The sequence below is a fragment of the Pempheris klunzingeri genome, chromosome 10 (assembly GCF_042242105.1).
Source record: "Pempheris klunzingeri isolate RE-2024b chromosome 10, fPemKlu1.hap1, whole genome shotgun sequence".
Classification (NCBI taxonomy): Eukaryota; Metazoa; Chordata; class Actinopteri; order Acropomatiformes; family Pempheridae; genus Pempheris; species Pempheris klunzingeri.
In genome coordinates, this window is record NC_092021.1 from 6,353,787 (window position 1) to 6,364,363 (window position 10,577).

Consider the following 10,577-nt stretch of genomic DNA (forward strand, 5'->3'; position numbering starts at 1 on the left):
CGACCACTCGTCACGTTTTTCAATATTACCATATTGCTAATTTATTAGTCACACTCCTATTGTTACTGCTATAGTTGCTGTTAGTATGTTGGTTGCTGTTTGTGTTGTCTCTCTGTCTCTCTGTCTCTCTGTCTGTCCAACCTCCACCCAACATGGACCCTGACAGAAAGCCTGGGTCTGTTCCAGGTTTCTTCCCGTTAAAGGGGAGTTCTTCCTGCCACTGTTGCTCAATATAATATCTGATGCTGCTCATGTGGGGATTCTTGAATCCTTAGTGTTGACTTCCTGAATCGTTGGGTCTCTCTCTTAATTAAAGAGTTTGGTCTAGACTTGCTCTTTATCTTGAGATAACGCTGTTATGAATTGGTGCTATATAAATAAAGATTGATTGATTGATTGATTGATTGATATCATAATGCTGATGTTTCCATGAACCTTGTGCTTCTGCATGAAGTTCTACATTTGACCAACAGATGTCGCCCTCTCTGCATCTCAGGATTTTTTCTTTTCCTTCTGAACTCTGCTGACTTTTGCATGAACTTGGCCACCTAATGGAAAGTGATTCATTTGGCTCTATAAGCTACATGGTACGCAGCAAGCTGCACACAAGACGTCCACCCAGTGCCTTCACACGTTTTCATAAGCTCCTCTTTTTTTTTTTGCAGTAGCATAGGTGAAAGGTCTGAGGAGTGGGAGGAATTAATGAGACCAGCACCGTGTGCAAAATGATGTGCAGACACCATCCAAAGAGACTGCAGGAAGGTTAAATACTGATATGTCACAGCAGGCAGATCGATTTGACAGGGGATTTCCTTTTGGAGGCTAAATTGCCGTCGCTTTCACTCCGCACAGCCAATATCCTGATTCATTTGAGGGCTAATGACACATATACTGCAGTGATTGCTGGTCATTGTGGATCATGGAAGAAAGTAATGTATTTTTATCTTCAATAACAGGCCAGAAATCAGAAGCTGGCTCACTTGAGTGAGAGCCAATCACAGGTTAAAGGCAGACACACTTTATAAATGTTGGCTGCTACAGTATCATGACATACAGCAAGCTCCACGTTTTTTTTGCTGAGGCAGACTACAGAAACTCAGAACTCATGCCAGATATCTTGCTGCTAACGTGTTTTGTATTTGTTACTTACTTCGCCTGAAACAAGAACAAGTCTTTTAATGCAACACGACTGAGGATGACCATAAAGGTTCTTTTCATTCTGCATTTGAAAAAAATGAGTCAGGAGGCTGAACAGCAACAACAAAAAAATTGACAAAACAAATCCTGAATATGCGGATGTGATCTTTGCCACAATAAAACTGGAAATTGGTCTTTTTCGCCCTGTTTTAATAATAATTTTCAGTACATTCCAAATGTCAAATTCTGAAAATAATTATCAGAATCAAATTATTTTAAGTTATGTAAAACAATTTTCAGTGGTTTCTACTATAACATACTAACATAAACAGGCAGCTGCAGTATGAGTGACACTATTTCCATACTTACCTGCACACGTTAGGATTAGGAGGATTAAAAAGTATTTTCACTCTTTTCCCTTATATGTAACGATTACTCTGCACTACACTATTTGAATTACTATAAAACACTATTACTATTTGTATACAGTATTTGGTGCTGAAGCGGAAGCGTTATACTTAGTCAGTCTGTTGTGTTGAGTTTCTAATGGTTGGTGACTTCCAGAGGAATAGATTTGATAAAACTGTGCTATTGAAACCCATTTTGGAAACTATTTACATGTTGTTGTTGTTCTTTGCTTGCTCTTGATTTAAATTTTCTCAAAATGTGTTTCAGATTTCTGTGTGCGTAACTGACTGGCTTTGCATCGACTGAAAGACTGCATGCATTGCATTGTGCTGGCCATTAATGTGAACTGATAAATAGGTAGCTTACTAAGTGAACACTGTCTCTATTTTCACTGCAATTAGTGCTTTATTGTGTAGCAGCTTCTTTCCAGGAAACATCCAAGGAAATTAGTAGAAAATGAAACACTTGTATCATAAAACCTTATCATATATTAGCAATGTAAAGATCGCTTATGATGAAGAAGGGGAGCAATATTACAACAAAATGCCATTTCCTTGTGTACTAAAAGTCAAGAGATACTAAAATATTCCATTAGTAAATGAAAAAAAAAAAAAACTGTAATCAGATGATTAATAATTTGCCCTTATTATATGTAATCATGCAATTCCTTAGTCTAATTAGAAAGTTAGAACTCTCTATTCATTAAAAATCAGTCACAACTTCTTCCCATGTGCCTCATACACTTGGCTCTGTTTCAGGACAGATTCAGTCTTGATGAAGCCTAATAGGTTTTAGTACATTGATTTTTTTCCCTGCCAGGCCTGTCGTCTAACTACCAATCTCAAAATGTAGAAAAGCAGAAAGATTGAAGAGAAATTGGAGTGTTTCTGCTCAGCAGAGTGAACAGACATGATGTTTCCAGGGAGTTGTTGCCAGTGGTTCTCATTGTTCTCTGTACTCAGCGATGAGCAGGCAGAATGTTGCAGTGCTTTGGTTAATCCTTATGCTGTGGTATCCAGTTTCTTGCCAAGCTAAAGTTTGTCATTTTGGGAAAAACAGTCATTAATTTATCCTGTCGGCTTTGGAGCTGCTTAGATGGTGGATTTTGTTACCTTTGTGCAGAGGCTAGCTGTTCCTCCCTGTTTTCAGAAAACAGGAAACAGCATAATTTACTCACATATCAATACAGATACCTGCAGGGCCCTAAGGGGACGTGGGGGTAAAAACAATAGACGGGGGAAAAAAGAGTTATGCTTTTGCATTCTCCTTGAGACATTTTTTGCGTTCTCTTGGACAACCTTTGCATTCTCCCCAGGAGTGTTTGCATTCTTCCGAGAAACATTTGTTTTCTCTCGCAAATCTCGTGCGCTCACCACCAAGAAAGAAACCTTGTATTCTCTCCTAGAACACAAAACTTTTTCTTTTAGGCCAGTGAACTTCTGGGTCAGTCTGGCCCCATGGAAACCACAAGAACCAGTGGGAGAGGTTCATAAAATTCTATTTTGCGATATCAGTGCTTTGAAGTAAGTAAGCAGTAGGGGGAGCTCTCGTCACAAAGCGACTTGGTACTTAGAACTCTGGTCAGCTTCTCGGGTACCGGTATATGTACGCTAAACTAGAGAACTATGTGTGACGACAGCGGATGTCCGTTAGGTGTTCAGGTCAGGTTGGAGAGATCCCGCTGGGAGCATGCAGCATATTCTCATGTGCATCCTGAATGACAGGCACACACTGCTATTAAAGAAATAACAGCCGGTAAAACCTTGATGGATCTTTTTACGGCCCATCGTCCCACCAAAGTGGCAACTGCATGTCATTCCAAGCATGTGGTGTAAATGTAGTAGTATGTGTGGTACAGTTTGGTGTGCATGAAGGATTCTCAAGAGAGCATAAAAGTTTCTCAGGAGAACACAAAAGTTTAATAAGAATGCAAAATGTATTATTGTTGAAAACCATGTATCTTTTTTCTTTGCCCATCTCATCCCCCACATAAAAGTGTGAAAAAAAGAAGGATTATATGCAGCTTGGTGAGCTGAGGGTCTAGAATGACAAACTAAACAAAATATAGCATAGTTAAAGCCGTCTATCCCACTATTGGATGTAGTCTTGAATTGAACAACAGATTGATATCTGAGTTGTACCGATCATCTAACGCACCATCACTTAGTTAAAGCTTAAGTGACAAACTATTCCTTTAAGGGATAACTTTACTCTGGTAGTGATTGCTGAGATCTTGGAACAGTATTGCCACAACCAAGTCTGACTGACTCAATGAATCAAACCTAAACCTCTTCCTTTAAAGGTAGAACCTACCCTACAGTGAGCTCATCATATACCTTAATATTGTTAATATGTGTCCGATTCTCTAACAGTCTGTGTTTCTCTCCCTTTCGGACGTCTTTCTAGCTCTGTCGCCACACGGTCTCTGCAGTGAGCTGGCTTGATGAAAATGGATAGAAATGATGGCCAAACTTATGAAAATGAGACCCAACCTGTAATAAGCCTGGGCAATCCCTTTGTATTGTCAAATTGCACGGCCCAGTTAAAGCACCAGCGCAGGCTCCTTGGTATCCTTGTAAACCTTAAGTACATCCTCATAAAGTCTCATAAAGTGTCAATGTGGAGGTCATTTTTGTTATTAAAGCTGGGCTTGTCTCTCTCAAGTGCCCTTGATTTGATTCATTCAAAAAAAAAAAAATGCCTCACCAATACTACTACTACCACTGCTACTACCACTACTACTACTAAAATGATAACAATGCTTATAATAATGTTTTATCTCTATGAATTTGGGGTTATGATTTGGAGTCTTGATAGGTGCAATAATGACAATTCCACTGTTTCATTTAGAGCAAAATGCTACCAGTTGCAAATACAGAAATCATAATTACACATTGAATTTACATTAGTTACAAACAGCAGACTCCACTTATTTAAGCTTAAAGGGCTTTACAGCAATGACATTGCTCATAATTAAAGCTGTCACACCACAAAGGCCTCGCCTCTGTCTGATCTTACTTTAGGTCGATTTTCCTCCAGTGAACTACAAAGAGCATGGTCAAGCTGAGGAGTGGAGGGAGGACATCAAGGTTGTTGGATTTTTATTTTTTTTTCTTATCATTTCGGGGGCTGAACTTGGGGGAATCAGGAAAGATAGAGTCAGGGGAGAAGAGTGGAGATAAAAGCGACTGAAGTCTGAGGGTTTGTATAGAAGTGGGTAAGATAGTGTCCAGGAGGACGTATCAAGGAGACAGGCAGAGATGTGGAGGGTGATAGGAGTTTGAAGGAGGTTGGATGGATCCTCTCCTCTTGCGGCTGAGAGCAATCAAGAGCTGGGAGGAAAAGAGACGACTCAGAGCATACCTGTCATATTCTCTTCATCACTGCCACTTTCATCTTTTTTTTTTTTTAATTTTCTTTTTATTGAACATTATAACATACTTACATACCTTCTACATACAGCTGGTAAACAATAGCTCAGTTTTTTTCTTTTTTCCAAATGCAAATGAAATATGTTTTAAAATCAAACATGACATTCAAAAAATAAATAAAAGAAAAAAAAAAAAAAAGGAGAAGACTTCTTCAGTCTTTTACTTTAAATCAGTATAAAGAATGTCTATACCTTTCCATGTACCCAAACGGAATCATGCCCAGGACATAGTGGTTATTTGTATTCTACCTTACATTTTGAAAGGTTTAATCTAACAGAGTTTTGATATGTTACCAGTGTGTCAAATATAGTAAGAGAAAAAGAAAAACTAAAAAAGAGAAATAAAAGAGGAACAAACATTCCTTTCATCTTTTTTTTTTTAAGATTATCTCCTTTTAAAAGTCATAGATAATGCAGATGTGAGCACTATAGAAAACAAGATAAGCACAGATTTAACAAAGCACATGAATCTTAACGTGACCCCTAATGTGGCCGCTGCTAACCAAACAGCAGCATTAGAAAGACTCTTATGTTGTCAGTTTTATACTAATAGCAAATCTAATGATTCTGAAGCTGTTGTGCTATTACAGAATGTTTAATTATTGTCCACAACCTGTGCAGAATCAACATGGTAATATCCTTGGCGGTGAGAAGGTATTTGCATAAGGATGTTAATATGTCTGGCTAGTGACTGTAGATGGGGGACGCAGCATTTGAGTATCTGCGGGAGGTTTGAGCGTCAGCCCTGCTCAGTTGGCAAATGCACACATTTAGGACATAGAGGAGCAGATGGTCAAGCTGACCTTAGTGAGCTATTCCAAAAGCTATAGCTGTGTTTTCCCAAACAGAGGACATCGTGGGATGTCGCATTTCAACTGTACCCACACCAAATAGAGTTATTTGTCACAGAAAAAGTCATTACCTGTCAACAAATCTCACCAAAGGACCAAAACCTGCAAAGCGTTTACCTGCCTCTTTGTACTTTCTCATTTCCTGACCCCGTCTGTGGCACTCAGCCCCAGGCCAGTGGTTTCCACTGAGTATAGAGATTGGAAAAAGGCGCATTTATCAATATATTTTTTTACTAACAATGAATCTAATGACACCCTAAAATGTGAAATGGGTTACTCGTCGCATCACACCCCTAAAGAATTATCACTAGGCTCTACACTTCCTCTGAGCTCCGATTTTACTACTACTAATAATGATAATGATGATTGTTTAGAGCTTGTTGCTGTCCCCAAATGGACAAAAATAGCAAAGCATGCAGCTTTAAAATGTGTTACAAATATATTAGTTCCATTTCTTTTTGACAGTTATTTCTTCATACAGTGAGGCAACGTAATTCTTAGCAAGCATTTGCTTTATAGGAATTACATAGCTGAGTGTTATGTAAAGCACTAGCTGCATAACTGTTTCAGTTTGCATCTGTCCCACCTCCCCAGCTACATTTCCATTTTCAGACCCCTGTGTGTTATTCTCCACCAATCCACCAAACGCCCTCATACTTACGCTCCCTTCCCATCCCCCAACTGCCCCACCCATCTCCACACCTGTTGCCCCTTCCCTCATCTCTTTTGCAGATACTAGACGTACTCTGCCCACACTCGAGCCTGTTTCCACTCTCCCTCTCCAGTACTTAACGACCCTTTCCCACTCCTTCCTTGCCATGAGCCTCTTGTCTCTGAGGCCCAGTTATTTATTTCTGTATCTGAGCTCTTCCTGTTTTTTTCCCCTGTTATCTGTGCTAGGTTCACCTGGATGAGTGTTTTCATTTCTCTTTTACCTTACTGCTGCATGCCATATGCAAATGTGTACAATATTAATACGTAATCTACTTCACTGGACATCATGTTGTCAGGTGCCTTCCTTAAGGCAGACACAACGCTGTCAACACATCATGGAAAAGCACTTCTATAGTCACAGTATTGCATTGGTCCGAAAAGTGGGTCCTTAAAGGCTGAATGTTAATCAGCAGTATTTTTCAACAATGATGAGGTCCTGCAGTCAGTTCTCTGATTGCCAATGTATTAAAGTAACATCAGACCCAGACTATGGCTCCAGTTAGTCCAAATCATCTGTTCAATTTGCATATTTATTGGCCAAGAAAAAACTGTTCAAATGTAAGGATGTTGGTCTCAAAAGCCATGTGACATATGCAGACACATGCAGACAAAGACAGCACATACATGAACATATACTATATATAGAGTTCATTTTTTCCTACAATCCAAACGGTCACTTGAGCAACATGATGGCTGTTCCTGGCAAAAGCATGTTGCTGCTCCATTGTTACATCTGGCAGCTCAAAGTCGTTGCAGTGACAACAAAAGCCTTTGCGCCAGGTGACAGGTGTGGTAAATAACCCTGTCTGTGACCCAGGGGATTTCTTTGAGGATGCTGCTTACAGTTAATAAGGTGTGAGGCAAGCTGTAGTGTTGCTGTCAGGGCAGCAGGAAGAGCAGTGTCAGGTCTGGTATTTGGAGGTGGATTTTAAAGCCTGTGTGTCTCACAGACTGGTCTGGGGTTGTGATAAGTGTCAATGGTTCAAAGGCTTGTATTGTGACCAGAGAGAAGAGAAGAAGACTGCAGGCCTGATGAGTAATCTTCTCTGAGGAGCCCTCTGAAGGGATTGTGAGCGGTTGAAATGTGCTTGTAAAAATAATAGAGTGAGAATGAAAAGCTGTGCTGCTATGTTGCATGGAGAAAACACGAGGTGTGTTCGGTACTGATACGATTGTTCAATTAACCATTAGTCTATCAAGTATACATTTTGATAATAAATTAATTGTTTAAGTCATCTTTTAAGTGAAAATGTCAACATTAGCTGGATTGTGGCTCCTTCCTGCATGATCTATGTTGGAAACCACCCACAGTAATCATCCTTACAGTGATCAACCACTTATATGGATCAAAAAGCTTAGGAAAGAATCTTTCCTATACAAACAATGTTGAAATAATTTGGTTATAGTAAGTAAGTAAGTATAGTAAACAGTCTGCTTACTGTGTTCATTGTTGGTCTTTTCATAGATGACAGCATATGGAAAAGCAATTAAAACTGCAGTAATCCAGTTTTTTTTTTAAAAAAAACTTTGCTCCTATGATACCATCCACCTCCTGTTGGCCACCTGAGGCTGCATCCACACTGAGATCATGATAGGAAAAGAGTCATTTTCTTTTGATAAAAAAAGACAAAAATGAGGCAATGAGATACAGCAGCAAAACTTGGTGTTCCTCAGGCTACCTTGTGTGGACCACTCAACAACAAGAAACAATCACAGCAACTAGTGATGGAGACAGAAAAGGAAATGTGCACAGGGAAAGTTATAGCTGTCCTGATGCCAGGTTACATAATACGTAATGTAATAAATAGTGAAACTGTCTGTTTCATTATTTTGTATTCATGTAATAATAAATATCAGATGCTGATATAAATGAGAAATAAAGAAAAAGGAGAAAAATTGGTTATAATAATTATCTGCTTATAGTGATCAATTTGACCTGGACATGTGAGATAACTTCCACTGTAATTGTAAATAGAATCTCTTTGGGTTGGTTGTTAAAAAAACACAGTCATTCCCTAACCTTAACCAAAGTGCATTTGGTTCGGTTGCATAGCCTGAACCTAACCACACATGGGACATAAGACATTAGCCTCCCTACCTACACCATATAGGATTTATGTTTCACAAGCATGTTGCACTTTATGAACTGGAAAAAAAACCATTGCTAGTTAAAATAAGTCTTTTTCAAGTTATGTTTACCCCAAATTGTATTTAGCAAAACCATTTAGTATCTATGTAATTTGTCAGACACAGGGTTGCATAGCCTTAGTTGTGTTTACATGGCACTGTTCCACTTTTGCGCTTATTGTGTTTTCACACAGAACTTTTCTATTTCAAGACAATTTTACTGACTCTAACTGAAAAATACCAGCCGGAAACACATCAATATGTGGATTTCTATAGTGCTGTCAAGCTTTTTGCTTATCAGTACAGAAAGAGTCATTTAAGCTTCAGCTGAGTGTGTTTGAGAAATTGCATTAGCTCTGTGCCTTTGTCACAATCAGATAACTTTTAACATTGAGCGCTGGATGCATTTTATCTGATTGCTGATGCAATTTGTGGGAGTTCATAGGAACTTTGCTGGACAGGAAGCATCCACTGGACCACTGGCTGTAGACGTGGGTACATTTGAGCGTGCTGATGTGATGTTAGACAAGCACTGGCGTGGACGACGCAGCGTCTGCAGAAACAGCAAATGCGGCAGGAGAGAGGGAGGGTGTAATACAGGAGCTGTTGTCAGTGGTTATTGGCTACTTAAAATGTTTCCATATTGAAGTTACCCGACTATGAATCTATTCTCAGCCCGTGAGAGGGACCTCATGTGAGCTTACTGATAGAAAGAGCAAATGTGTTTGCACACCCAGTGGGATTTCTCCAGTCAGTTTAATCAGAAAAAGCCAATGTAGAGGAACTTGTACAAATGCTTACACACAATCATACATACCCGAGGTGCACGTGTGCCTGCTAGCAACCATGCACGCACACACATGACTTTAATGGAAAATGAAGAATGTGATAGATGTAAGTGTTAAACGTGCTACCTGCTGTAACCCATATCTTGACGGTCATGGGAAATTGAACACAGTTCGCTCACCTTGTTCCATCCAAACAGGTCAGGCTAGACTGCCCTTTTCTCATTCAGGTGTAATCTCAACTTTCCTGTGTGTGTCACCTCGTAGAGCTTGTGGTAGATGAGAACACTGAACAAGCTTTGAACAGAAATGAGTAGTGCTCAGATAAAGAGATTGCTCACAGTTTGAAGGATTACTTTTTGCTTGAAGTGATGCAATTTCAATGCCTGACTTTTGATGGCAGATGCTGCAGTACATTCGAAGGACATCTGTCGCTTTTTTTTCCTGCTTCCTGCATCTGTTCCCATTATCTGCGCAACATTAAGTATCATTAATATGCCTGTACATCTTTACTTACTGCAACCATTGGCATGTAGCACTGTTTAATAGGTTTCACAATGGAGCAAATACACCGACAGCAGCAACAGTACAACAGTAGAGAAAACAGCAACAGTGGGTCAAATGACTGACTATGTTTCTGGGGCCTCTAAAGTCTCCAAAAGAAGTGCAGGAGGCAGAGCTTTCAGTTATCAGGCTCCTCTCCTGTGGAATCTCCTTCCAGTTTGGGTTCAGGGGGCAGACACCCTCTCTACATTTAAGAGTAGACTAAAAATCTTCCTTTTTTAAAAAGCATATAATTTAGGGCTGGCTCAGGCCTTGGACCAACCCCTAGTTATGCTGCTATAGGCTTAGACTGCCGGGGGACTCCCATGATGCACTGGAATCCTCTATCCTCCTCTTCCTCTCCATCATTATGTCTCATGTCTGCTTAATGTCTGTTACTAACTTGATATCTTCCCCGGAGCCTTTCTGTGCTTTTCTCATCTCTCAGGTTCCTGTGGATCCTGATCCTGGTCCTGCTGCTGTGGTTCTCAGGTTCCTGTAGATCCTGGTCCTGGTTCTCCTGCTGTGGTTCTCAGGTTCCTGTGGCTCCTGGTCCTGGTCCTGCTGCTGTGGTTCTCTGGT